Source organism: Dipodomys spectabilis, unplaced genomic scaffold (genome assembly GCF_019054845.1).
Source record: "Dipodomys spectabilis isolate Male_0828 unplaced genomic scaffold, ASM1905484v1 ptg000225l, whole genome shotgun sequence".
In the NCBI taxonomy this organism is placed as follows: Eukaryota; Metazoa; Chordata; class Mammalia; order Rodentia; family Heteromyidae; genus Dipodomys; species Dipodomys spectabilis.
The window spans coordinates 4,536,463-4,563,010 of record NW_024870902.1 but is presented as its reverse complement, the minus strand read 5'-3'; the positions used below and the strand labels follow the sequence as shown (position 1 = coordinate 4,563,010).

At 37.6% G+C, this 26,548-nt stretch overlaps 1 protein-coding gene across 6 annotated transcripts in view; it reads left to right on the top strand.

The window, feature by feature from the left end:
• Ank2 (ankyrin 2) overlaps positions 1–26,548 on the top strand; it is a 238,274-nt gene that overhangs the window by 31,622 nt on the left and 180,104 nt on the right. The window lies entirely within an intron of this gene.

The following is a 26,548-nucleotide window of genomic DNA, read 5'->3' as shown; positions in this document are numbered from 1 at the left end:
ATATGGAGGATTTTGGAGGAAGGAAAGCTAAGGATTTGGTATTTTCCTGGACTTGCGTTTGTCTGCGGGAGTGAGAAGAGACTGAGATGTATATGAAATAATGACTTTCCCCTCTTTGGCTTTTACTCTGAGCTGGATGAATTTCATCATTACAAGTGTCAGACAGTAGTGCAACTGCAACTCGTGTATAGTTTTGTCAGTAAAAGTAGCTTAGAGCAATGTTCAGGGCTGACAGCGTGAATAGATCACACTGAAGTCGGAGGCTATGAGCCAGGCTAAAGATACTGAAAGGTGGGAAGGAAGGTCGTCCCTCTGGGGAAATGGAAGCCACCTGCTTAAAAAATGCACAGGGCAGGTTCAGAGCCAAGAGCAGTGTGTTTCTCTTTCTGGATCAGAGTTTAAATTATCCACATCCACCAGGAGGTCTTGTGAGGGTTTGTCACAGCTGTCACTTCCAATGCTATGGAATTGAAGGGACAGAAAAGGTGAGCAAGGAGCAGTCCTGCTTTTTGCCTGTGGCAATATAGAAGTATATTTTCTAATTTATCTATCTTGTTTAGAAGGCAGTTCCTACGTTGATGATTTTTTTTTTTAAAGTAACTTAGATTTTAGACCATTCTTTGACAAGTTAGTTAAATCATTCCTGAAAGTTTTTGTTTGTTCTATTTGTTGCAAGCTGGAGATAAAACTCAGGACCTTGTATGTGCTTCAGTGTTTTTAAGGTGTACCAGTGTAACTCCATTTTGTTTGCCTTTCAAAAATTACTAAGAAAAAGGTAATTTTATGAAAAGAAATGAGAGCTGCCTTAAGAATTAAATGCAAAGGTACATAAGATTATTTTCCAAATACATTATATACAACTGAACACAGAAATTACACAAAAAAACCATTAAAGATATGAAACTAGCTATTAGTAGAACTGTGGACTGATGGAAAAGAATCACAGTATTGAAGAACAATAGTTGTGAAAAAAGCACTCCAGAAATTAGGTAACTTGGAAAGCAGTGTATTATTTTTGTCATATATGCACACATTAATCATTAATCCAGAGCAAAGTTCACAAAATTTTATCCATAAAAAGACAGAGTGAATGTTCTAGACTTACAGGAACACATGGGCTCTGTTATAGCTATTCATGTCTACTGTTACGAGCCAAAAAACAAAGACAATTGATAGATTGGAAACAAACGGACCTGGCTATACTCCAAGAATTACAGAAATTTCAATTGCTAAATTTTTCAGTTACTAAATTGTGTCTTCAGTTACTATTTTTTCTAGATAAAAATGAAAAGAAGGTATCATTCCAGTTATTAATTTTATAAAGATCTAAAACTTTAACACTAGCCAATCCTGGAAAATTCTATTGAGACAATGCATTCCTGAGTCTTCATTATTCAAATGATTTTCCAAGCAATGTGGAAATACAGTTCCAGATTTGATTATAAGTGTTGTTTTTCACTCTGCCAGTACAATGAGAACTAGTATCAGAGAAAGAATAGGCAAACCTCCAGGCCAGGTGCCCTTGCTGTGCTATAGTGGACTCTGAGCTAGCCTTTGGGATAGCCTTACCCGCATCCATCAGACTTCACAGTCAGTAGAGAAATCCTGAGTCCCCCTCCCATCCTGCCCTCAAGATCCTACTCCACATCTACTGAGGAAATGTCTATCTTCCTAAATGAAAACACACCATTCATGAGCATATGTCATGATGTCCACGTGGCAGCCTCTTACATTAATCCTTAAAGCACTCAAGAGTCTTACATGATCACAATTGACAGTTCCTAGAAAGAAGAAACATTCAGGACAGGAGAGTTAAGAACCAAATTTAGTTGCTTTTAAATTTTCATTAGGAATAAGTCCTGATAACGCTTCTGCAATTTCCAGTTAATCACAGAGGGGAAACCTGCATCAATTTTCGGATACAATTCTATGTTCATTTGTGAGGATGGCTGATATGTGTATTTTATTTTATAGTTATTTTTGTTCTAGTACTAGGGCTTGAGCTCAGAGCCTGGGCACTGTTCGTGAGCTTTATCTTTCAAAGCTGGTGCTCTACAACTAGAACCATAGTTCTACTTCTGGCTCTTTGGGTAGTTAATTGGAAATAAGAATCTCATGGACTTTTCTACCCAGGCTGAATTTGAAACAACAATCCTTAGATCTCAAACTACCAAGTAGCTTGGATTACAGGTGTGAGCCATTGGCAGTGGCTTGGTATAAGCATTTTAATTTCATGTCTGAAAAAAGCAGTATATGTCATCAAGGCCTTGCAGGCTCCAGAGAGATGGAATTTTTACCCTGCTCTGGTAAGGTACAGTTTAGAAGAGCATCACAAAGATATCTTTATTACATTTCTTTCTTTTGGCTTGTATTTCTGTTGTGACATGATTTCTGAATTTGCATATTGGTCAAAGCGCACTCTATATTTTTCTTATGTCAGGATCATGGGGTTTTCTTCTCATTGCAGTTTCTTTATCCTATCAAATTAATTTGCTTTTTTTTTTCCCAAGAGAAAAGCCATAAATGTGATGCTTCATCACAGACACTACTTTAATGATCTATCCTGGCTGGTTTTCAAATTACTATGTTTCTTTTTCTATCAGTTAACTCTCAGAGATATTTAGTTTCTTGCTTCATTCATCTTACTAATTTCCCCCAATTCTAATAGGTAATTCACAATTCTTGATGTTATCATTGCATTATTGTATAGATTTTCTTGTTTCATTAATAGGTGAGCAGTGAATCCTGGTGTTATTATAAAAACAATTTCACATTTTTCTGCTAGGCTGAGTAAGTCAATCAACAACTGTTTATTGAGTCGGTATGATTACAGGTGCTTGCCACAGAGTGACAATAAGACAACTCTCCTGGGGTGCAGGGAGACAAACCTCAAACACAAATGGGGGAGAACAAACAGGCTGTCAAGCTGGGACAGGAAAGTGCTGGTATGGTTAATGGAGAGAAAGGTGGGAAATATGGCTGAACTAAGTAAGCAAAGAAGAGATAGGATACCAGTGAGCTATGGAGGGCTGCATGGGCCATTTTTGGCAGGTGTTTAAATGTTTTTTTTTTTCTACATGTCGTTCACCTTAGTAGTAGAATTTAATTTTCACTCAAAATATAGTCGGAAGCCTCCAAGATTCTAGTCCAGGAAATGACAGGACTTCCTGTAGGCTCTGGAATCATTTCTCTGTCTCCATCTGTCTCTGACTCTATTTCTTTCAACTATAGAAGTGAGAAATAATCAGACTCAAAATGGACTTTTAATATCTATTAGAGCACTGGATTGTGGTTACTAAACAGCAAGTTGTGTTTTTTTATTATTTTATTTTTTTGACTTAGGCAAGCAAAGATAATACTGTAAGATTGGTACTATTCACTAAAAATGGACCAGGATTGTTTGCCAGAGAGATTTCTTTCTTTCTGAAGCATATCCATGGGTCAAGAGTTACATCTTTCTTCCATTTGGAATACTCAAGAATAGGGCACAGAAATGAGATAGAAATAAGCAGCCTCAGATGGCGAGGTGAGCATTATCTTCTGAAGCAGTTATATAAAACAGAAGATTTTCATTGTGGAGTTAGTTTTGCTATTAACTCTAAAAAGCACTGAGAGTACAATGAAAATGACTCTTCTAAAGCAGTCAAAGAATATGAAATGATCCAGAGTGTGGTTATGTAACTTTTGGGTGAGTTATTTAAAGATAGAGATGTGGAAGTTAAGCTATGGCTTCTGTTTCCGAGGAGTGTAGTCTAGTTTTAGAAACAGGACTTATGGACATGTAATCAATTAAGTATAACACATAGTAAGATGAAGTGTGCCATGAATGATGAAGTGCATCTTTATGGGATGCTATGGAATGCAAGGACCATTGTAGAGTTCAGTGCTCATTGTCACTGAAATTCAGCCAGTGATTGGCAGAAGAGGCATGCCATTTGTTAACAGTTGGACATGCATTCGTGCAGGCTAATTAAATAGATTGTCACTGCTATGAGCCTACCAATCTGTCCTTGCTACTGAGGCTAATCACATCTCCATCCCCAGGATTCTCTACCCCATCCTTCTTTCCCCTGAAATACACAAATGAGGGAATAACGTATGGTTTCAGGACCCATTTGAATCTTAGTGCTACAGCCAGCATCCATTAGGACTGGCAGATGCCTGAGCAGAACTAGAAGCTCAAAGTTGATTTTGAAAGCAGATTAAAATCTGGGCTGCCTTTTAGAAGAAAGGACCCTGTGCATTTCACTAACAGTGTTTAATGAGCCAGGCACAGGGCCTACCAAGATGAATAAGCCAGGCAATGTGGTCTCAAGAAACGTATGCTAATGATGGACAAAGCAGGGGTGTCCACATTATGTCATAGGTTGGAGAGAAAATGTAGGATGTTTTGGAGCACTCGATAATGACAACTCAGTGGCTGCAAAGTCAAGTCTTGAACTCATGACGGGTAGGTCCCAGCCTTTGTCTGGGCTCAGCAGTGATGTCAGAACAGAAAAGCGTTGTACAGCCCCTTCATTGCTGGGACCTAACTGGACATTGTGGAGTCCAAGAAGTTTGGATAGATAGTGAGGGATCAGATTATCAAGAGCTTCATCAATATTTAGGACTCAAGTTTGAGTCCATGAGTGTACAAACTACTGACCAAGGACTGCTTTAGGAGGATTTTCCTGTTCCGTGCTCTATTCTCTTTGACATGTCTGACAAAGTGCCTTTCACCTATCTAATAGATGTTTTAGCAAATGGGAGTAGAAGAGATGAATGAATTAATGATTAGAGTATCACCAAAGGTAGAAAATCTAATTGTGGACATTTTCCAGATACAAGTGACATGTCTTCTGATATGCCAGATGCTATGCAAAGATGATAGAGCTAGGAAGAAAAATAAAATCATTTAAAGAATTTGAGAACTCAGAAATTTTCATTGTAAACTTCCATTCTAAAGGAATTGGACTCACCAGGTACTGGTAGCTGCCTGGCACTGTTGCTTATGTCTGTAATCCTAGCTACTCAGGAGGCTGAAATCGGAGGATTGCAGTTTGAAGCCAGCCAAGGAAGACAGTCTATGAGATTCTTATCTCGAGTCAACCATCAAAAAGGCAGAGTTGGAGGTGTGGCTCAACTGGTAGAATGCCAGCATTGAGCGGAAAAAGTCAAGTGAAAGTGTAAGGCCCTGAGTTCAAGTCCTATTACTGGCATACAAAAAACTGCATGTACCCTTACTGCATTGGTAAACATTACTTTTAAAGGTATCAATTATAGAACACATATTTATAATAAAAATAGGAAATATTTAAACATTTGTATTCATTATCTATATTAAATTGCACCTACATTGCAATAGGTACATTTTAAAGAAATGTGGTCAAGTTGACTCATGCCTATAAATCTAGCTGCCCGGGAATCCCAGATCTGAGGATCAGAGTTCAAATCCAGACTAGTTAGAAAAGTTTATGGGACTCTTATCTCCAATTAACTACTGAAAAATCAGAAGTAGAGCTATGATTCAACTGGTAGAGTACTAGCCTTGAGGAAACAACAACAACAAAATCAACAACAAGCAAACAACTAAAGGTGAACACCCAGGCCCTAAGGAATGGCACAAAAAATTTGTTAGTCAAAGATTGTAGGTGATTAGAGGAATAATTATAATGTAAACAGTTGATTATATTTCTTTTTGATAAGGTATATCGAAATGAAACATTTATATTTTCTTGAACTCTGTACTGACTTTGGAATAATCTTTCTTCTGATTTGTATCATAACGCTAGTTCTACTGCACACACAATAGTTTTACCTGGTCATACGTGTGAAGATAGTGTAGAAAATTCATAGGAGAGTTTGTTTTTCAACCATATTTTCCTTTCCTCCCACACAGACATCTGCTGAACTCTTACTCACTTTCATTTGCTGTTTTGGATTTAGTTAAATTTGCCTTTAGTTAAATTTATAGTTGTGTTACAAGACTTACTCATTTATTTGCTGATCTCTTGGCTTTCACTTATGAATTTCTCTTTTGGAATTTTGGCCACATTATAAAACATTTGATTGTCAAAATCTTGTGTTTAACACTCTTTCAGGCTTATATTTATATCATATCTGTGTGGCCTTGTGTGATTTTTCCATACACTGTTTTGTACCTTTCTTTAGCATTTACTAGTAAAAGGTAAAAATATTACAATGATTAGGTCAAATATAATCACTTCCAAGGTGTCTCTGTGCTAATAAATAGTATTTAAACTTACTTTTCTTCCTGGTACTGGGGCTTGAATTCGGGGTTTGGGTGCTGTCCCTAAGCTTTTTCCTTTTCTTTTTTTTTTCTTTTTGCCGGTTGTGGGGCCTGAACTCTGGGTCTGGGCGTTGTCCCTCAGCTCCTCAGCTCAAGGCTAGCGCTCTACCACTTTGAGCCACAGCGCCACTTCCAGCTTTTTCTGCTTATGTGGTGCTGAAGAATTGAACCAGGGCCTCATACATGCAAGGCAAGCACTCCACCACTGAGCCATTTTCCCAGCCGTAGCTTTTTCATTTAAAGCTGGCACTCGACTACTTCAGGCACTTCCCCACTCCCAGTGTTTTGCTGGTTAATTGGAGAGAAGTTTCACAGACTTTATTGCCTGGGCTGACATTGAACTGCAACCCCCATATATGAACTTCCTGCCAGGGTTTCCAATGTGAGCCACCAGCACCCAGCTCTAAAAGCTTTTTGAAACCCAGGTGTTTTATAAAAGAGATTATTACAGTGAAGCTGTTTTTGATGAATTGTGGATGTTGCTGATACTTACTTAAAATGTTGGTTCTTTTTTTCTCCTCTGTACCTCCACAGTCATCATGAGCTATAAAAAGGGATTTTAAGAAGTCATAGATTCTAACTTATATTGCAGCAATTTCTATGTTCTTTGTTTTCTTATGGATAGATTTGTCCATTCACATTTAAAGCAGAATTCTTTCTTTTAAAAAATAGATTATAACATCCAACGTCTTATGCATGTTGTAGCATTTATTATTTTTTTATGGATTAAGGTGACCGATAGGCAGATTAGAAAGAGTGAAATAAATACAAGAACACAAAGGTGTGGTTAATCCTTTAGGTTAGGTATGGTCCATGAACCACCATATCAGAAGAGTCACTGAGGTGTTTCAAAATGATGTAGATTTCAAGGTCCAACCCCATAACTCCTGAATAAGAATCTTGGGATGACGAACCAGTCATTTAAAATGAAGCATGATCTCTAAGTAATGTTCAAGTGAATTTAAAGTATGATGGCCACTATCTTATATTGTAAAAGTGTGACTTCACTAAAGAGATAGGGATTAGCATGGGGCATCAATGCATAGGGACTCAAGAGTAAATAAAAACCCTTCACATTTTATTAAGCCTTTTCTATCCAGATTAATTCAGCTGTTACCAACACTCTGTCAGAAGTTAAACGGGACTTTTGGGTAGTGGTAACTCACACCTGTAATCCTAGCTACTATGGAGGTTGATATTGGAGGATCACAGTTTGAACCACTCAGGTAAAAAAGTTCATAACATCTTAGTCTTCAATTAACAAGCAAGGAAGAAGTAGAGACATACTGCAAGTGGTAGAACGCTAGTCTTGATTTGAAGAAGCAAATGGAGAGCTCTCAGTCCTGAGTTCAAGCCTCAGTGCTGATATGTGTGCATACCACATCTCACACACACACACACACACACACACACACACACACACACAGAGCTTTTTGTTAACAGGCCTCCTTACCATTCTTTTATTTCCCCCTAAAAGAAAAATTCTCAACTAAATTTCATTGGCATTAAAAACCAATAATAGAATAAATGTAAGTTCCACTTTCAAAGCAAGTAATCGAATAAATTTAAATTTAGAAAAAATTTAAGTTCTGATTTCAAAACAAGTTAACACCTACATGAATCCTTTCATTTACCTTTTAGCCCTATCAACTCCCATCAGAAATCTGGGCACTGAGACAAAAAAGATTCTTAAGAAAATGTCTCCTCAATTTCAAATATTTGAAATTTATTCCACTGTTGAGCAGCTAGCTCGATCAGTAAGACTGTTCAGAATGATCTGTTACTCCCTTGGAATTACAAGTCCAGTACAATGTCCTGGCTGATTTCCATATTTCTGCATGAAAGGTCACGTAGCGCATGAAGATTTAAAAATTCTTCTGTTCTCATTAAAAGTACAGCAACTGTTAGAAGATAATTTTGGACAAATGAAATGAAGCAGAATTTATTCGAGCAAATAACAATTCACGGATCATTCCGAGCCAGAGCTCCTGGCAGCAATACCGGCAGGCAGTAATTATACACAGAAAAGGGAAGTGACCCATAGAAATAGTGTGATTGGTTACAGCTCACTCAGCCTTTGCCTTATTTGAGCCTGCTGGATGAAACATTTATCCTATGTGGAAAATGGTCTGAGGAGTTTTCCGTGGCTGTAACTGGGGTCAGTTCTGCAGCTGTGATTGGCTGAGACTCAACAACTTGTTATAAGACTGTGCCTGTCAGTTTGTTTGCATACTAAGTTAGGTTGCAGTGTGCTACATGAGAACTCCAAGTGCAAAACACTGAAACAGCTTCAGGGCACATTTTTTATTTTTATTAACATGACTAATATGAAACATTGCATTTTCAGTACTCCATATATTTTATCTGTACAATAATTTAATTATTATTTTAATTATTGTCGGTGAATTTTAGTGTGAAATATCAATTTTCTTTCAAGCTAGTGTGTCTTGAATTCCATGTTTTCTTCCTTCATCTTCCTCCCTCCTTTTTTCTTTCTTCTCTACTCTCTCTCTCTCTCTCCAAGCTTTCTTCCTTTCCTTAATTCATTTGCATTCTTTCTTTGGTTACATAATAGTCAATCTTTTCTTTGGTGATCTCTTGTATATGCCCACTAATGAATTCGTTAAGAAAATTAGCAGTAATCCAGATGGATATGCCAACTGCCATTTTTATTTTAAATGTGACCAAAATTTCAGCTGTGTGCCAGAGACCAGTCATGGTTATTGTCATGCAAGTTATTGGTGGTGGGCTGTGTGCTGGCCCATCCTGGCCTGGAGCCCAGATCTATTGTACCCAGATCACCAGATAATTGAGAAGTAGAAAATATGAAAGGAATGATATGAGAGGAATGTGGTAACATGATCCCATATTAATTATTAATGGTAGCTATCAATAAATAAGCCCGTGAGAAGAAAAAGAAAAGAAATATTTAATTGATTTCAGGGTGGAAAACATATATGTTGAAATAAAACATCTAAAAGTTTATACTTCTTTATTTAATAGTAAACTTTGCAACAAATAAAAGATTATCTTGTTTACACGAAGATTTTTAGAAATAAAAAACTCATCTGAAAATCTAAAAGCTCAAAAATTGTGGGACAGCTAACACAGAGATGAAAAAATGATGGTAGACAATAAATACGATGTTTCAAAACTCATTAGCACTTTTGAAAAAGGCAAGTTAAAAACACAATTGAGATTCATATCAACTGAAAAAGCTAATTTGGATTTAAGATGATGTGGAGAGAGCTCTTTGACAACCATTTGAAATGTGCTCCTTGTGTACAAAGAATCAATGGAGTTGCACAGTTCTTCTTTAGGAATTGAAACTACAGACACAATACAGGAGCAAAGATTTATGTACAAACTCATCATTGTAGTATTATTTAAAATAATGAAATTTGAATGACAAGTTACAGCTGTAGAAATGGAGCGTGAAAATGACAATATTATAATCCATCATCCATTATATGAGATTTGGAATATCTTCCAAAACTTTACATGGTAAAATCAATACTTACTTTGCAAAGCTAGTTTTTAAAAGTAAAAGGAAGAATAATATCATCTTAGTTTTATGAAAACTGAATACACACAAACCCACATGTGGAGAGGGATTATGTTGAAAATTCTAAAACACAAAAATGTACAGTATTAAATATGAGTTTGGATATTATGGCTACTAGTCAGTATTTTTAAAATTTAGTTTTAAAAATGTTTCACTCTGAGAGTTTTATATGTATATTTATGCATATGTGTGTGAATGTGAGCATGTTTATAATGAAGAAAAGGGAGTTTGTTATAAGACCCCAAAGGAATACAAGGGCACACAAATTTATGCAGTTTTAGCGACACACTCTTATGGAATGCATTTCCATATATCTGTAGGCTTTGTGACAAACTATTTCATTTATAATATCACATTTATTTAGCCCTTCAATCATTTTGGGCGAGAAGACTAAGTATGGGTACATTTTTACCATCTAAATTTTACTAAGAAAAGACAGTTTACTCTTACCCTTTTTAAAGGTGTAATCCACATTGAAACCACAGATGTCATAATTCCCTGAGAACAGCTGAGAGGTCCTGCAGGCAAGTTGGAAGCAGGCCAGGTTTAATTCCCACTCAGGGAAGTATGTCAGTATGCACGAGGAAAAGTCTTGAGTACTGTTTTAGAAACAGAGGAACAAATGTTGTCTTTGAAGCCTGCCATTTCTATGGAGTTGAAAATCTTTTTCTTTTTTAAATGTTCACAATGATAATAGTGACGGAAACATTGCTTTGGTTTTACTTGTTGAATATAATATGCAATTCTCTTTCTTGTGTGTGTGTGTGTGTGTGTGTGTGTGTGTGTGCGCGTGCGTGCACACGCTGGTACTGGAGCTTCAACACAGGGCTTGGATTGGATGTTGTCCCTTGGTTTTATTGCTCAAGGCTGGCAATCTACTATTTGCACCTAGTTTCACTTCCAGGATTTTGCTGGTTAGAGTTAAGAATCTCGCAGACTCTGCTGTCTAGGCAGGCTTCTAACCTTGATCCTCAGATCACAGCCTCCTGAGTTGCTAGGATTACAGGCCTCAGCCACAGGCTCTGGGCTGCAGTGCTATTTTAAATTGCATAGTTGTGTCTTTGAAAGTCACATTTTTGTATTAGGATATTCTCATTTGGTAGTGGCAAGGCTCTGTGGTACAATACTCTGGTCCTGCCTCTCACACAAGGAACAGAATTGGGTGCTTAAACAACCTAAGTAGTGAGCCAGGAATGAGGATGTGGAGGAGTTATCCCACAGGAGAAAGCAATAGCTTCCTCTAAGTCAGTCAGCTGGGCAAATTCACACTTCTTAATGTGAGTTGGAGAGAAGGTAATATATGGTGAACTCCCCAGTAAGAATGACAGAGTTCCATCTCACTCCCTATTTATTACCCTCAAATACCTGAAAAGGGGCTTCAGATACTTGGCTAAGCCTCAGTTTCCTCATTTGGGAGTTTCAAGAGGATTAAGTGGGATTATGGATGTATTCGGTACACAGTGAAGTTAGCTATTCTCAATGAAGTAGAAGGTAAAAGAGAAAGGGATTTGTTCATTTCCTCAAGGTGCTGAGAGAGTAACTGAATACGCTGAACACATGTACAGCCAAGCAAATTGCATCTTTTTGAGTCTGACTTAAAAGACTGATGGCTTAAAAATGGATGGCTCACACCTGTAACCCTACTTATTCAGGAAGCTGAGATCTGCAGTTCATGGCTTGAAGCCAGTCTGGGCAGAAATGTCTCTGAGGTTCTTTCTTATCTCCAATTAACCACCAAAAAGCTGAAGTGGGCTTGAAGCTCACGGGGTAGAGTACCAGGTTTGAGTGGAAGAAGCCCAGTAAGAGCAGGAGGCCCTGAAGCAAAAAAAAAAAAAAAAAAGAAATAAAAAACAAATCTAGATGGTATGTAACACTAGTATGATGTGTTATGTCAGTCTACTCCAAGAAAATATTTAATATTTTAATAAGAAAACATTAAAACTAAAAAATATGTATGAGCCATGTGAAATTAATGAATAGACTTTCTTGTTTAATGTGCTGTTTAATAAAATAGTGGAGTCGGCAGGTTCACACCTATAATCATAGCAATCCGGTGGATGATGCAGGTGGATCAGCAAATGGGGTTGAGATAAGGATTTAGCTTAGTGGTAGATACTTTCCTGGGTATGTTCAAGATCCTGGATCCAATCCATAGCAACACACATGGACACACACACACACACACACACACACACACACACACAAGCAAATATAATGAAAAACACATTACACTAATGTATTATAATTGATCCTCTTACTCAAATCATAGTCATAAAAGAAGGCTTTGGTCCAGATAAGTCATAGCAGTGAATGCTTTCCATAATTAGAACAATAGTTTATCTGTAAAAATACCAGCAGTAGAAGAAACTCCATTACTTAAAATTTTTCATGATTCTCATGTGAGAAAAAAGGCAAGTCTACATACTCAAATAGAACCTCAGTGGAAGTGGATGGGGTGCTGTCTGTAGAAGTTATGTATATACCTACGGTGACTTCCTGTCTCCCTCTCAGTTACCCAGAAATGGAGCACTCTAAGCTTCTTTTCTGCAAATTCTCAGTATAGCTGAGCTTGGCAAGGGTTGTCTTTTAATTACTGAGACAAAAGGCATCTACCACCTTCTTCTTTAAGACCAATAATAAAGTATCTATGGTGTTAATGTAATTTTTGGACATTCCAGCTAAGTTAAATGTAGTGAATGAACAAGGTCTTTCTGGCAACAGTTAACTACTGCCCAGCAAAAAGAAATTATAATATTGTCTTTTTTGTGTGTAAAGGTAATTAAACCTTTTCTTTATCTATTTTCTTAATTTCTGAGAATTAAAGCTAGTATCACAATGGTTTTATATTTTCTGTTTTTAGCTTTATCTGAGAGTAAAATTTATTATATTTTATTATATTATTATTTTATTTTATTATATTTTTACCCCAAGATTGTATTATCATAATCACCTTTATTGGCTGATACATTTAGACAATGAAAGGTTTAGGTGAGTTTAAAACTTAGAAGACATGATTATTTCTTTGAAGTGAGCTAAAATTATGTCCTGGAAATGGGATTACTCTCTGTCTCTCCACAAAAATTTCACAGATAGATATTTATTTAAAAAGGTAGGTGTAACCAGGTACCAGTGACTATATCTGTAATCCTTGCTACTCAAGAGGCTGAGATCTGAGGATCATGGTTCAAAGCCAGCCCAGGCAGGAATGCCTGTGAGAATCTTTTTTTTTTTAAATTAATTTATCGGGGCTGGGAAGGTGGCTCAGTGGTAGAGCGCTTGCCTTGCATGCCTGAGGCCCTGGGTTAGATTCCTCAGCATCACATAAGCAAAAAGAAAAAAGCCGGAAGTGGCGCTGTGGCTCAAGTGGTAGAGCGCTAGCCTTGAGCTGAAGAGCTGAGGGACAGCGCCCAGACCTAGAGTTCAGGCCTCATGACCGGACCCCCCCCAAAAAAAAAAAAACACATTAATTTATCTTTTATTGTCAAGGTGATGTACTGAGGGGTTGCAGTTGCATAAATAAAGTAGTAAGTACATTTCTTGTCAAACTTGTTACCCCTTCCCTCGTTTTTCTCCCACTTTCCCTCCCCACAGTCGACCCCCTCCCCAACTCTACAGATCATTTCCAACAAACATAGTGTCTTGTGACTATGGCTGTTGCATTGGTTTCCCCCTTGTCCTTTGTCTCACCATTTTGTTGTTCCCCTTCCCTTCCCTAATTCAGGTAAACGTATATATACAATACCAGGGTACTAAAATCAAATACAGTATTTAGGTTCTTTTCTCAAGCTAGCCACCAGAAAACTGGCAGTGGTGCTAGGGCTTAAGTGGTAGAGCAGAAAGAGGCTCAGGGACAGTACCCAGGCCCTAAGTTCAAGCCCACAACTGATCAAAAAAAGGTAGAAGTGGAATTAAATACATAGACTCTCTACGAGTGAAAGGGGATATCTCTTATTTACATGATTGACATAATAATTATGAAAGGAAACACCTCCCTCTTCCATGTCTTAGAACAAGTTAGTTTTTCTTACTGTAACTACTAGGGACCTCAAAATACTATTTTATGGTTAACACTAAAAAAGTACTTGATCAGTCAGTACAATTCTCACTTCTCTGGAGAAATTACATAATAACCTACTTTGTACCAGGCAGTGTGCTGGGTTGTGGACACAAAAAGATGAATTGTCATGGGGCTTGTATCTCCCATTGAGAGTCAGGCTAGACATAAGCACAGATAAACTGGGGGTCCTTCTAGATTCACGCCCAGCATTTATCTCAATGTAGGGCTGTCCTAGTAGTCAGAAATTACTTATGAAAGACTGATGATCACTGTGTTAAAGAAGCCTCGGGTTGAGCCTTACTCAAGCTTAAAGGGAGATTTAGTATTTCTTATTCCAACAAGTCAAGCATATGTTTTGAAAGCTGACTCAGAAGCAGAAATTTGAATATTCTTTGAATTATAGTAATAACTTTAGGAGTTTTTACTGACGTTATTCCAATAGAAAGTATTTTGCAGTATAAACTAAAATATTAAAAGAAAGAGAAGCAGAAGAATGCAGGGCAAGCCACACCTACTTCCTTTGCTAACCTGTTTTTCCATTGCTACAAGTTACGTACAGTAATGAATCAAGCACATTCATTCAAAAACCGTTTCTCCATGCTACCTTTTCTATTTTATGGTAAAATCATGTAGACCCTATCTGGGGTTAAAAGTTAAATTATTCAAGTCATTTCTGACAAAGTTCACAGTAGAAGGGTTAAATCGAGAAAATCAAGAATAAAGCAAGATCTTTGTCGTTTGCCGGTGCTAAGCAGACATGTCATTGGTACGGTATCAGTGTTTTGAGCTCATGAGAAACCTCTTGTACAGAATTCTTTTTTTTCTTTTTTTAAATATATATTTTTATTGTAAAGATACAGTTTATTGTATAGCTACAGTTACATGAGCAATGTAATGAGTCCATTTCCTATCGAGCATTGTTACCCCCTCCTATATTTTTCCCCTACCATCCCTCTCCTTCCTACCTCCTCAACTCCTTCCTCCCCTTGCACCCCCCCCACCCCAAGTTGTAAAGTTTATTTTCAACATAGTGTCTTGTATATCTCATTGTTACAGTGGGTCAACCTGTATCCTTATCTCAGCATTTTGTTACTTCCCTTCCCCTTCCCAAATCAGAAAAATGTATATCCAAGATTCAGAATCAAATACAATGATGAATGAATCAAGAAAATGTGGTGTGTGTATATATATATATATATATATATATATACACACATATATATATATATATATATGTGTGTATATATATATATATATATGTGTATATATATGTGTATATATATATATATATATATACACACATGTATATATGTATATGTAAACACACATACACACACACACACACACACACACACACACTGGAATTCTATGCCTCCAGTAGAAAGAATGACACCACCCCATTTGTTAAGAAATGGAAAGACTTGGAAAAAATTATATTAAGTGAAGTAAGCCAGACTTAAAGAAACATAGGTCTCATGGTTTCCCTATCTGCAATAACTAGTATATGTCTAGGACAAGCAGAAGAGGTCAAAAGCTATGTATCATCATATAAACTGATGCTAAGTAAAATGAGCCCCAAGATAGGGACACAAGAGATTTTATCTTTCTTATTGTTCTTTTTTTTGGGGGGGGTCCGGTCGTGGGGCCTGAACTCTGGACCTGGGCGCTGTCCCTCAGCTCTTCAGCTCAAGGCTAACGCTCTACCACTTGAGCCACAGCGCCACTTCCGGCTTTTTTCTTTTTGCTTATGTGGTGCTGAGGAATTGAACCCAGGGCCTCATGCATGCAAGGCAAGCGCTCTGCCACTGAGCCACCTTCCCAGCCCTTATTGTTCTTTTTTAGTGTACTTATAATGTACTATCTTGTACAGAATTCTATACCAATTCACAGGTGTAAATAATGACACACGAACTCATAGTCACAGAATGACTTTCTCTTTTATTAGCACTTTCCCCATTTTCTGAAAGATGTTGGCAGTAGCCCTTTCTAGAGGCATTACGGTGGCTGTCCCCTATGGCATTGTATCTACTGGCCTTGCAACAGCTGTTCTCCACTCATCTCTACCGTTTTCTTTTTGGTGTGTGTGCTAATCCTGGGGCTTGAACTCAGGGCCTGGTGCTGTCCCTGAGATTCTTTTGCTCAAGGCTAGTGCGCTACCAATTGAGCCCAGTTCTACTTTCAGATTTTCCGAAGTAGTTTATTGGAGATGAGTCTCATAGATTTTTCTTCCCAGGCTGGCTTTGAACCTGGGTCCTCAGATCTCAGCTTCCTAAGTAGCTAGGATTACAGGTGTGAGCCACCAGCACCCAGTTCTAGGTACCTTTATCTAACATAATACTACCATCCCTGTCTTATATAGCCTATTTAACTGAAATAGTTGATTTTTTAAAGGATAGATCATCTTATTTCTTCTACATTCAATCTCTAGCATCTGACAAGGTTGGCTACACAAGAGGTGCTTCAATAACAATGAACTGTCAACAAAGTAATTTATTGCTAAGGACTAGTTCTTTTTAACTGCATATTATGAAAATAAGTTGTTTCACTAAATTTTTCCCTCTCTTTTAATTGAAAGGTGTTGTTTTGCCAATATTTATGCATATTTAAATAAGTATTATTTTACATGCTTTCAGGGATTTAATAATATTAATTTAGTGAGTCAAACAGGGAACTAATTTCCTTCTCACAGAATATATTATATATATTCATATACATATATATGTGTGTATGTGTGTATAGTCTTTTTTATTTTAAATTTAACATTAAATTTGGTAGGCATGGTGAGGATCAGGAAATGGATGTGACATTATGTATTAAATTTAGCATAATGTTAACTTTCTGGAATTTAAAAATTTGGCTTTGAAAGCTCATCATTTGTTTTGAGTATCATTTATACTGAGGATCATAAATATGCAAAAGCCTGAGGGTGGTGCATGCCTCTGTGGGTTCTACATACTTGGGAAGTGGAATGAATGATCATGTTCCCCCAAATTCAATGCACATCAGGAAGACGGGCTCTGGACATCTTACAGATGGGATGAATGCCATAGCAGTTTAATGAAAGGGGTTAGAAATACACAATTGACTCCTAATAAACATAATGATCATGCTGACATTTTTGGCACCCAGTAATTAGAAAGAGACTCTACCGATGGATTAAACAGTGTTCTTGAGTGTATTCATCCTGCAAAATAAAAATATTGCCTTGGAATCAGAAATGGTATGAGGAATAAGGCAATTTTAATTCCTGTATTATTCAGCAGTAGATTTTTTTTAACAATGTAGAGCTACTTAGAAGGATGAAAAAAAATTGAGGATCATGCATTTAGTCTACTTTTTAAAAAAAATACTAGGACCAATGAATTCAGAATGACATTTATGTTTGGTGTGTGGTTAAATTGTAATTAAGTGTTACCTCCAAGAAAAAGCAATCTGACTGAAAATTGCAGGTGTATAATAGACTATTATAGAGGATCAAACCTTCGGTATTTCCATGGGCATCTTAACAAAACCACATAAAATCAGTAGTATAAGGAAATGTATCATAATAAAAATATTTGCTGTTTCTTGAAAAAAAATAGTGGCTTTATTAGATAAGCTACTGGGAAGCTTTGATTTTAGGGACTGCTTTTTGGGTGGTGGTGGTAGGGGTGGTTCTGTCCTGAATAATTCAGTCCTAAAGAGGCAATCTAAAAAAAAAAAAAAAGAGGCAATCTACTCTTTGGTGTGTGCGGTGTATGGGATATAGCCAGCACTTCCTCTGTGCTATGTCATGAAGCTGCTCCTGACTGAGTAATGTCTGCTTCCTCCTGGATACTCTAGAAGCTAAGAATATGCAAACGAAGGATAAGAAAGATGCACCAGTAGTGAATGAATACTGTCAGATGCCCAGAAAAAATAAAAACAAAAAGATGAAGAATATTTTCATTGGTTGGGTCTGTTTTTTGTATTCCGAGAATTCTAAAAGTCTTAAAGGGAGACAGAAAGTTAATTTGGGTCCATTTATCCTAATCCTTAAATAATGCAAGAGGATAACATGGAATGCATTCCTACCCCTTACATGAAATGTCTTGCAATATTGAGCACACTGATTAGTCAGGTAAGGAAAAGAATTTTGTGAGAGAAATTTCCTCCCTTTCAAAAACATTTTTTTAGTTAACATGCATGCGATTTCATAAAATAGAATTAAGTGAGTTATTAATACCATTTTCCCCTCTAAGACTTGTGTTGTTGTAATGGTTTTTTAATTAATTTTTAAGAACAACTTTTTGTGATCAGTGATGATTTCCTTGGGAAATTTTTGAATATTATATGAAAAGTTGTTAAGCTCTTTCAAGTTTATAACTATATTCATGTAAGTCATGTTATACTTCCTCCTCTTCCTCCTGCTCCTCCTCCTGCTCCTCCTCCTCTTCCTCCTTCCTCTTTCTCCTTGCCTACTGGCACATGGGGCTTGAATTTGAACTTGAACTTAGGCCCTGGGTAATGTCCCTTAGCTTTTCCTTTCAAGGCTTGCATCACAGTTACAATTCCAGCGTATTGGTGGTTAATGTCAATAAGTCTCTCAGACTTTCCTGCCCTGGATGGCTTCAAACCACAATCCTCATATCTCAGCCTCCTGAGTAGCTAGGATTAGGCGCGAGCCACTGGTTCCTGGCTGAGGGTTACACATTCTTAACAGAGATGTCTAGCTAGTTAGAAGGCAGGGATAAGATTAGATCTGGGATACATATTGTATAAAAATAGTATTTACTTAACTACTTACACATTACCAGTTGGAAATCCTATAGCAGTAACTGAGAACTATTTAGCATTCCATTAAAAACAAACATGGTATGAATTATTCAACTTCCAATTATGGAACTCTACATTTCATTATTTTCATTTTGGCATGGGAAGTATAGATTCTCATGTCACATTAGCTTTTGAAAACATTAGGAGATTTTTATAGGAAAGCATAATATTTAGCACAGGACTTATATAGCATTAGGTTTGCCTTTGCATGGTCAGCATTTTAAATATGGAAGGCAAATAGAACCTTGCAGGAATCTGGGTTCATGCAGAACTGTTAGGTGATGCAGATGGAATTAAAGGTCAGATACTCCATTTCAATACCAAGAGAAACTAGTAACAAAAGTGTCAGAGTCAGGTTCTCCTAAATAATATATAGTTCATATGCTTTTTGAGAAAAATATTATTATTAAATGGTTTAATGATAAATGCAATCTTTGAAGTATTTACCTAACTGATTCAGGGTTCATGTAGCAAGTCGAGTTAGATGTGGTTCCTTCTTTTCCCATTTCCTCTGCTGCATAATATTCCAGGCTTACTCACCACTTAGCTTAGGAATCATACAAAAGATCTATGAATCTCAAGATGCTATTGTAAAATAATGCCTTTTTCTGGGACGAGGGTATGCTGGGATTTGAATTCAGAGTCTCATGATTGTAACAGCTAGCTTGCTCAGCTGGTGCTCTAATTCTTGAGCCACACTTCTAGTATAGCTTTTTGTTGGCTAACTGGAGGCAGAGTCTAGAGGACTTTTTTTGCTCAGTTTAGCCTCAAACCACTATCCTTTGTATCTCAGTCTCTTGAGTAGCTGGGATTACAGGTGTGAACCACTGGCAACCGGCTATATAATCTGTATCTACCCTCTTCTCTTAACAAGTTATATAGTGTTTGTAGAGCTCACTTTTTTGTGCCTGTTTTGGGTTCTGAACTCAAGGCCTGAGCACTGTACCTGAATATTTTGTTCAAGGCTCTCCCACTTGAGCTACAGCTAATTGGGATAAGAACTCACAGACTTAACTGCCCAGTCTGGCTTCAAACCACGATCTTCAGATCTCAGCATCCTGAGTAGCTACTATTACAGGTGTGAGCTATGGCACCTGGTTTCACTTTTAATTCTGACCCAAGTTTCTTAACACATAGGTCACTGGTCCTAGAAAACACTTGAACCTTGCATTCACATTGTGGATGTCAGGGCTCCTGTAATGGCTGGCAATGAGTACAATCTACAGATTTGCTAAAATGATATAAGAACTGTTGGATAACATGCAACTTGAGCTAGAGTATACGACTCTGTGATTTATAGACCTCTTGTAGCTGGTAGCTGCAGCCTTGAAATCATCAAGTGGCTTTTGTGCTGAGAAGTGTTTTATGACGTTTATGAGTTACGGTTGTCTGAGGACAAATAGTGGAATTCTCTTCAAAAATTCCACTATCAGCTAGGTTTGGTAGCGCAAGCCTGTAATCCTAGCTACTTGGGAGGCAGAGATTGGGAGATCAAGGGTCAATGCCAGTCTAGGCAAAAAGAAGTTCAGACTGGCCACCTATAATCCTAGGTATTCAGGGTTTGAAGCCCAGGGTTTCTTATCTCCAATTAATCACAGGAAAGGCTGGAAGTGGTGCTATGACTCTAGTGGTACACTGCCAGCCTTGAGCAAAAGAAACTCAGAGAAAGCATATAGCCAAAGGGGGGGGGGGGGAAAGGAAAAGAAGTTCAAGGGACTCTGGGAACCAATGGCAATCTGTCATATCCAGAGAAGTATAAATAAGAGGACCTTAGCCCAGGCTGGCATAGGCATAAAGTGAGACCTTAACTAGGAAATAACTATTGCCCAAAGGAAGGGAGGTTGTTTGGAGACATGCCGCAAATGGTAGCAAGACTGAGTTAAAACCCCAGTATTCCCTCGAAATCCATTATTGCCATCATTCAATCTTTGACTGTTCTCATTTTTTTTAAACAAAATAGTAGGAACAATGTTGGGTATTGAAAGTGCTCAGCTAATTAAGCAGTCATGGCTCCAATACAAGAGCATTGAAATAAAGCTATTGTGATGGCATGACCTTTCACTGATACATGCGGTAGAAGCTCAGAATTGGAGAAAACCACACCTAGTCCTGGTTCACATTTTTTGCCCTGTTGTACCTGTAAACCTCAGAATTGTCTTTCACGTCCTCTGTTTTGGTTAAGATCTTTGGAGGAGCACTCCCAACAACCTTTAGTTAGCGTCAAGGAAGATTGTATGCACATGTGATTTGATTTGTTACTGTGGTTTTGTGTTGATCCCTTATGGGGAAAATGGCACATATAAAACAAACTAGTAGGTATCCTCAGTGCTTAATCTCAACCTCAGTTCTTTAAGTCATCATACCAATCCTTCTGAGCACTTCTAGAAAATACCTTCCCTTTCCTGTCCTTCCTATCAGCACAATAGGGTTTAACGTGGTATATCTACATCAAGTTTGATCATCTTTACCCGTGCGGTTACTCTTTCGTGTATTTTTCCTTGATTTCTTTTTATAGTTTTCTGTGTCTCCTTATTCTGTTTCCATACATGTGTATAATATCATTCTACCATATTTCCTTTCATATTCCTCCCTCCTAGGGATTCCCCCCCAAGTAGCCTTCGTTTTACATTCATGTCCTTATGCTTGTTTTGATTTGATTTTTTTATGTCATGATTCTTTATATAAGCAAATGCATGTAATATCCATGCTTTTTGAGCTTGTCTTGTCTTCTTCAACATAGTGATCTATCTATCCATTTTCCCTTAAAAATCATGCAATTCCATTCTTCATTGTGTAATATCCTGCTGTGTCTACGTGCTACATTTTCTTTTTAAGAATTCTTATTGTTATTATAAAGGTGCTGTACAGAGGGGTTACAGTTACATAAGTCAGGTAAAGAGTACATTTCTTTTTGGACAATGTCACTCCTTCCTTCACTCTTCCCCAGTTTTTCCTTCCTATCCTCACCCACAAGTTCATTTTCAGCATAGTGTCTATAAGTACCACTGCTGCATTTGTTCATTCTTTGTCCCTCCATTTCTGTGTCCCCCTTATGCTCTCAAAGACAGATAAATGAATAAACATGAATGCCTAAAGTCCTGTATAATTTATCACGTCCAAGTGTATTCTAGATTTAGCTTCCACCAGATTTAGCTGTTCACTATACGAGAGAAAATAAGCTGTTTGTCTCTTTGAGTTTAGCTTACTTCACTTAGCACGACTTATTCTAGTCCCATCCATTTCCTTGCAAATGACACAACATTATTCTTTTTTTGTCTGTGTAAAATTCTATTGTATATAGGTACCACATTTTTGGGATCCATTCATCTATTGTAGAGCATCTGGGCTGTTTTCATAATTTGGCCATTGTGAATAGTGGGGCAATAAACTTGGATGTACAAGTGTCTTTACAGTATCCTGGCTTGTGATATTCTGGGCATACAACATTTTCTTCATCTGCTCATCCATTGAAGTAAGCCTCCCCTGATTCTAAAACTTGGCTTTTGTGACTAGTGCTGAAGTAAACATGGGTATATGACTCGCATTGCTTTGGATAAATGCCTGGACATTTTATAGCAGGGTTATATGGTAATTCTACATTTAGTTTTTGAGGAAGTTTAGATGAATTATTATAGTGGCTTAATTTAGGAAGTGTATTTTTATATGGAACGATATAAACACCCAAGACCATACAACTCATGATTGGCTGAAAGTGAATTTTAACTCTCATACAGTCCAGAGACCTAAAGATCAATATTACAGGACCTAAAGTGTTAAAATGTTCATTTACCTGGTCTTCATGCTAATGCTTCTCCCTTCAAGTTATTTCATCAAAGTTTATTTATTTTGTGTTACTGAAAGAATGTAGATCTCTGAGTAGGCAGGTAAGGGATCTCAATTTCACTAAAGAATACTTCCTGAGAAAATAAACACGTTCTTCAAAGTACATAAAGACCACGTGCTTTACTTGAAGCTAATCATTCCTTAGGATTTTCTGTGTTCCCACAAGCCAAGACTGTGAGGTGAGGATTTTGAAACCTTTCAGAGAATACGGTGGCTGGCTGACTGATTCATGTTTTTATATAAGTGTCTTTCATACGTCAATAGTAGATTCTCTCTCTCTCTCTCTCTCTCTCTCTCTCTCTCTTCTTTTACTCTTCCTTCTCCCTTCCTCCCTCCCTCCTTCCTCCTCCTCCTCCTCTTCGTCGTCGTCCTCCTCCTCCTCCTCCGCTTCCTCCTCCTCCTCCTCCTCCTCCGCTTCCTCCTCCTCCTCCTCCTTCTCTTCTATTGTGGGGTTTGAACTCAAGTACTTTACCACTTGAGCCATGACTCCAGACCTTTAAACAATTCTTTTTCAGATTTTGCCAGGGATTTTGCCAAGGCCAGCCTCAGAAAGTGGCTCTCCTATTCACATCTCCCACAAAGCTGAGATTACAGATGTGATTCAGCAGTTTAGATAGGGTCTTAATACGGTTTTCATGGGTTGGCCTCAAATTGTAATTCTCCCACTCTCTACTATCCTTTTAGCTACAATTACAGGCATGGACCATCATGCCCAGTTTTGGATTGGTCTCTTTTACAGTATGAAAGACTTTTGTGACTTTCAGTGCTATTTTTACTATGGTGTTTGAAAATAAAGACACAAAAACACACAGGAACTCCTAAAATTCTTACGTTATTATTGAAAATTTTCATACTAATTTTAATCTTATTAAAATAGCCAAATAAATGACATTACATTAAATATCTAAAACTCAGATATTTAGCTTAATAATCTGAGATCCATATTTAATATGTCCCTGATTTTGACTTCAACTCAAAATATCAATATAAGAAATGCTTTCTATAAACCTATTCAAACTATTATTAATAAGTTTAAGGTTCTGGTTCCTAATTTCAGTTAATAAAAAAAACCAGTGAGGGAAATTTACTTATAATTTACTTTATGTCAGTCTCTTTAGTTTTGTACCCTTGGATGATCTTGTGAAGCTCCAGTAAAAGTGAGCTTGATCTTGGGATGGTGGTGAGAACACAATCCAATAAAGGCCAAGGTTGAAAAAGAAGAAAAGCTAAACTGAAAAATGCTTCCTGTGGCTTTTCTATCACACCTCTGCTAATGGTCTTTGCACGTTGGAGTCTAAAAGAGAGCATCGGAGCCAGGTGTTAATTTGCAATATTAGCCAGCGATTCTCTGCTACTGCACAGGCTCTTGTGGATTACGTTAGCAGCAGATTCCATGTCTGAGGAGCAGACACTGTGACTGTTCTCTTTCTGAGCTCCAGAAAGACTTTTTCGCAGATCAGGAATATATAGTCATCTGGATTTCACTTGTTAGGCACTGAATAATAAACACAAAGGCAAATGCCCAAATGATGTGGTTGGACTCAGCTATAGGCTAGCCATTTATATAGCTCAGAATCTGACTTTATTTGTTTATTAGGTTATTACTGAAATGGAAGCATAAAGTGAAGGGGGAAAATAGTCAACAACATTTAGCAGTGCAACTCATGGACTTGTAAGAGTGTGCCCCCCTAGTGGCTTTGGGATGTAATGTGGCTTTGGAAACGTACATTCCTCTTGATTTTCATGCCTGCTCTTGAGAGTCTAAGTTTCAGGATTTGGGGAGGGGAAGGATGACTAGGGTAAGATATACAACAGCAAAGGAGAGAGTTGAATCTCACACTTGTGGGAGATTCTCTCTTGAAGGAGCCACTAATGCCTCTTTTCTTTATTCTTATAGTTGTCTGTAGGAAATCTGCTTGGGCAAAGTAAACATTCTATTTTAAAAGCAGACATTAAGCATGCGTTGAGCCAGGGTGCCAGTGGCTCACTCCTGCGCTCCCAGCTACTCAGGGGGTTGAGATCTGATGATTGTGGTTTGAAGCCAGGCCAGGCAGGAAAGTCCTTGAGACTCTTATCTCCAATTAAACATGAAAAAGCTGGACGTGTGGCTCACCTGGTAGAGCACTAGCCTTGAGGAAAAATACTCAGAAACACAATGCCTGGACCCTTAGTTCAAGGCCCAGGATGAGCACAAAAAATGCTTTTTTTTTGATCATACTTAACTTACAACCTCTACCTTTGTCCTAACCTGAGGGATAGACAGAAGGCTAAAAAAATCACTGCCTTTCTCCTCATATATCTTTAAATGTTCTTTCCTTGTTTGGTTGATTAAACTTAACCAGACTAACTACTGTCTACACAAAGCTCTCCTGTCAAGAACTTTAATCACAGATTGACCTCATTATTGTAGGGTATTGCGCACATGAATCTATGTGGACTGGGGCAAGAAAATATATTTCTTTGTAGGGATATATGTTTGCCTTTCACAATTGTCAATTTTATCTCTATATACATTTTGGAATTTTGTTTTAGTTATTATTTTTAAAAAAGATTTATTATCTATAAGCAGTTGTACAGAGGAATTGCAATCCAACATGCTTATTTATGAGGGAGTGTGCATCTTGATTGATGTCACCCCTTCCACCTTTCTCCCCCACCCCACCCAACCTCTCCCAGCTCTTCAAGTTACCTGGTATGGAACTTCATTTTAGTTCTGCTTAGGAAGTCTACATTTTCAAATAATGTTATAATAACCCTTGCATTTGATGCATTTTTTCTCATTTGGGGAAAACAAAACCCCTTAAGAATACTCTAGATGAATCTAACATGGAATGAAGTCCTTTATTTGACTCAAACCACTTGTAGGTCACCAGCAGGAGGGTTCAGATGACTTACTTCTATCAGGTCCAGCTCCTTCCAGACACTTGGAATACTGTTTACTGAAATTCCAGGGAATCATTTGGGTATTTCATTTTTTAAAATGTCATTAATTTCTTTTAAATGGTACAATGTCATTATTTCTAATAGATAGTAAGGTTTCATTGTGTTTTCTCAATCCATTTGTCCATTGAGAGGCATCTGGGCTGATTCCCTACCTTGGCTATGATGAATAGTGTTGTAGTAAACAAGGTTGTGCTGGTGGCTTTACTATATCCTGCTTTGTAATCTTTTGGGCAAATGCCCAGGAGTGGAATTGCTGGATCATAGGGTAGTTTTATGTTTAATTTTGTGAAGAACCTCCACACTATTTTACAAACTCATAAGTAAATATGGTGGCTGGTATGCAAGTATTTACAAATGTATTAACTGAAACAGAGTAGATTCTAGTGAGATCTCCAACAGTGCAAATCCTTAGAAAGACAAAATCAAAGGGCTACTGGAAAGGGGTGTTTTCACTTAACTAGATTAGACTAGAATGAAGAGGAGAAGAGAGGGAAATGAAGGCAAGAATCCAATGTATATCCTACAAAATTAAGAAAAGAAAGGGTTAGGTAGGGGGTGGATGAATGAGAATCTTGGAAGGGGTGACATTGATCAAGATATATTATAAATTGCCTTGTTAATTGGCAACTCCTTTGTATGACTGCTTGAAGATAATAGAAAACTAAAAAAGTTTGATTCAAGGAGAGAGAAAGCAAGTTATGAAAGCTGCTTATTGCCTATTGATTTCAAAAGCAGTTACCCCTCAAGATCATGCCCGATGTTGGACTCAGTCTCTGCAGTAACTGCTGACCATGCTCTCCCTTTCTAGGCTTCAGCAGCTGTGTGTTTTCCTCTTTGAGGTTGACTTCTTCTGGTCTATTTGTTCATGATGTTCTTTTTTATTTTTGTCAGTTGTGGGCCTTGAACTTCGACGTGGGCACTGTCCCTAAGCTTTTTTTCTCAAGGCTAGCACTCTACCATTTGAACCACAGCATCACTTCTGGTTTTCTGGGGGTTAATTGGAGAGTCTCATGGACTTTCTTGTCCCAGCTGGCTTTAAACCTCGATCCTCAGATCT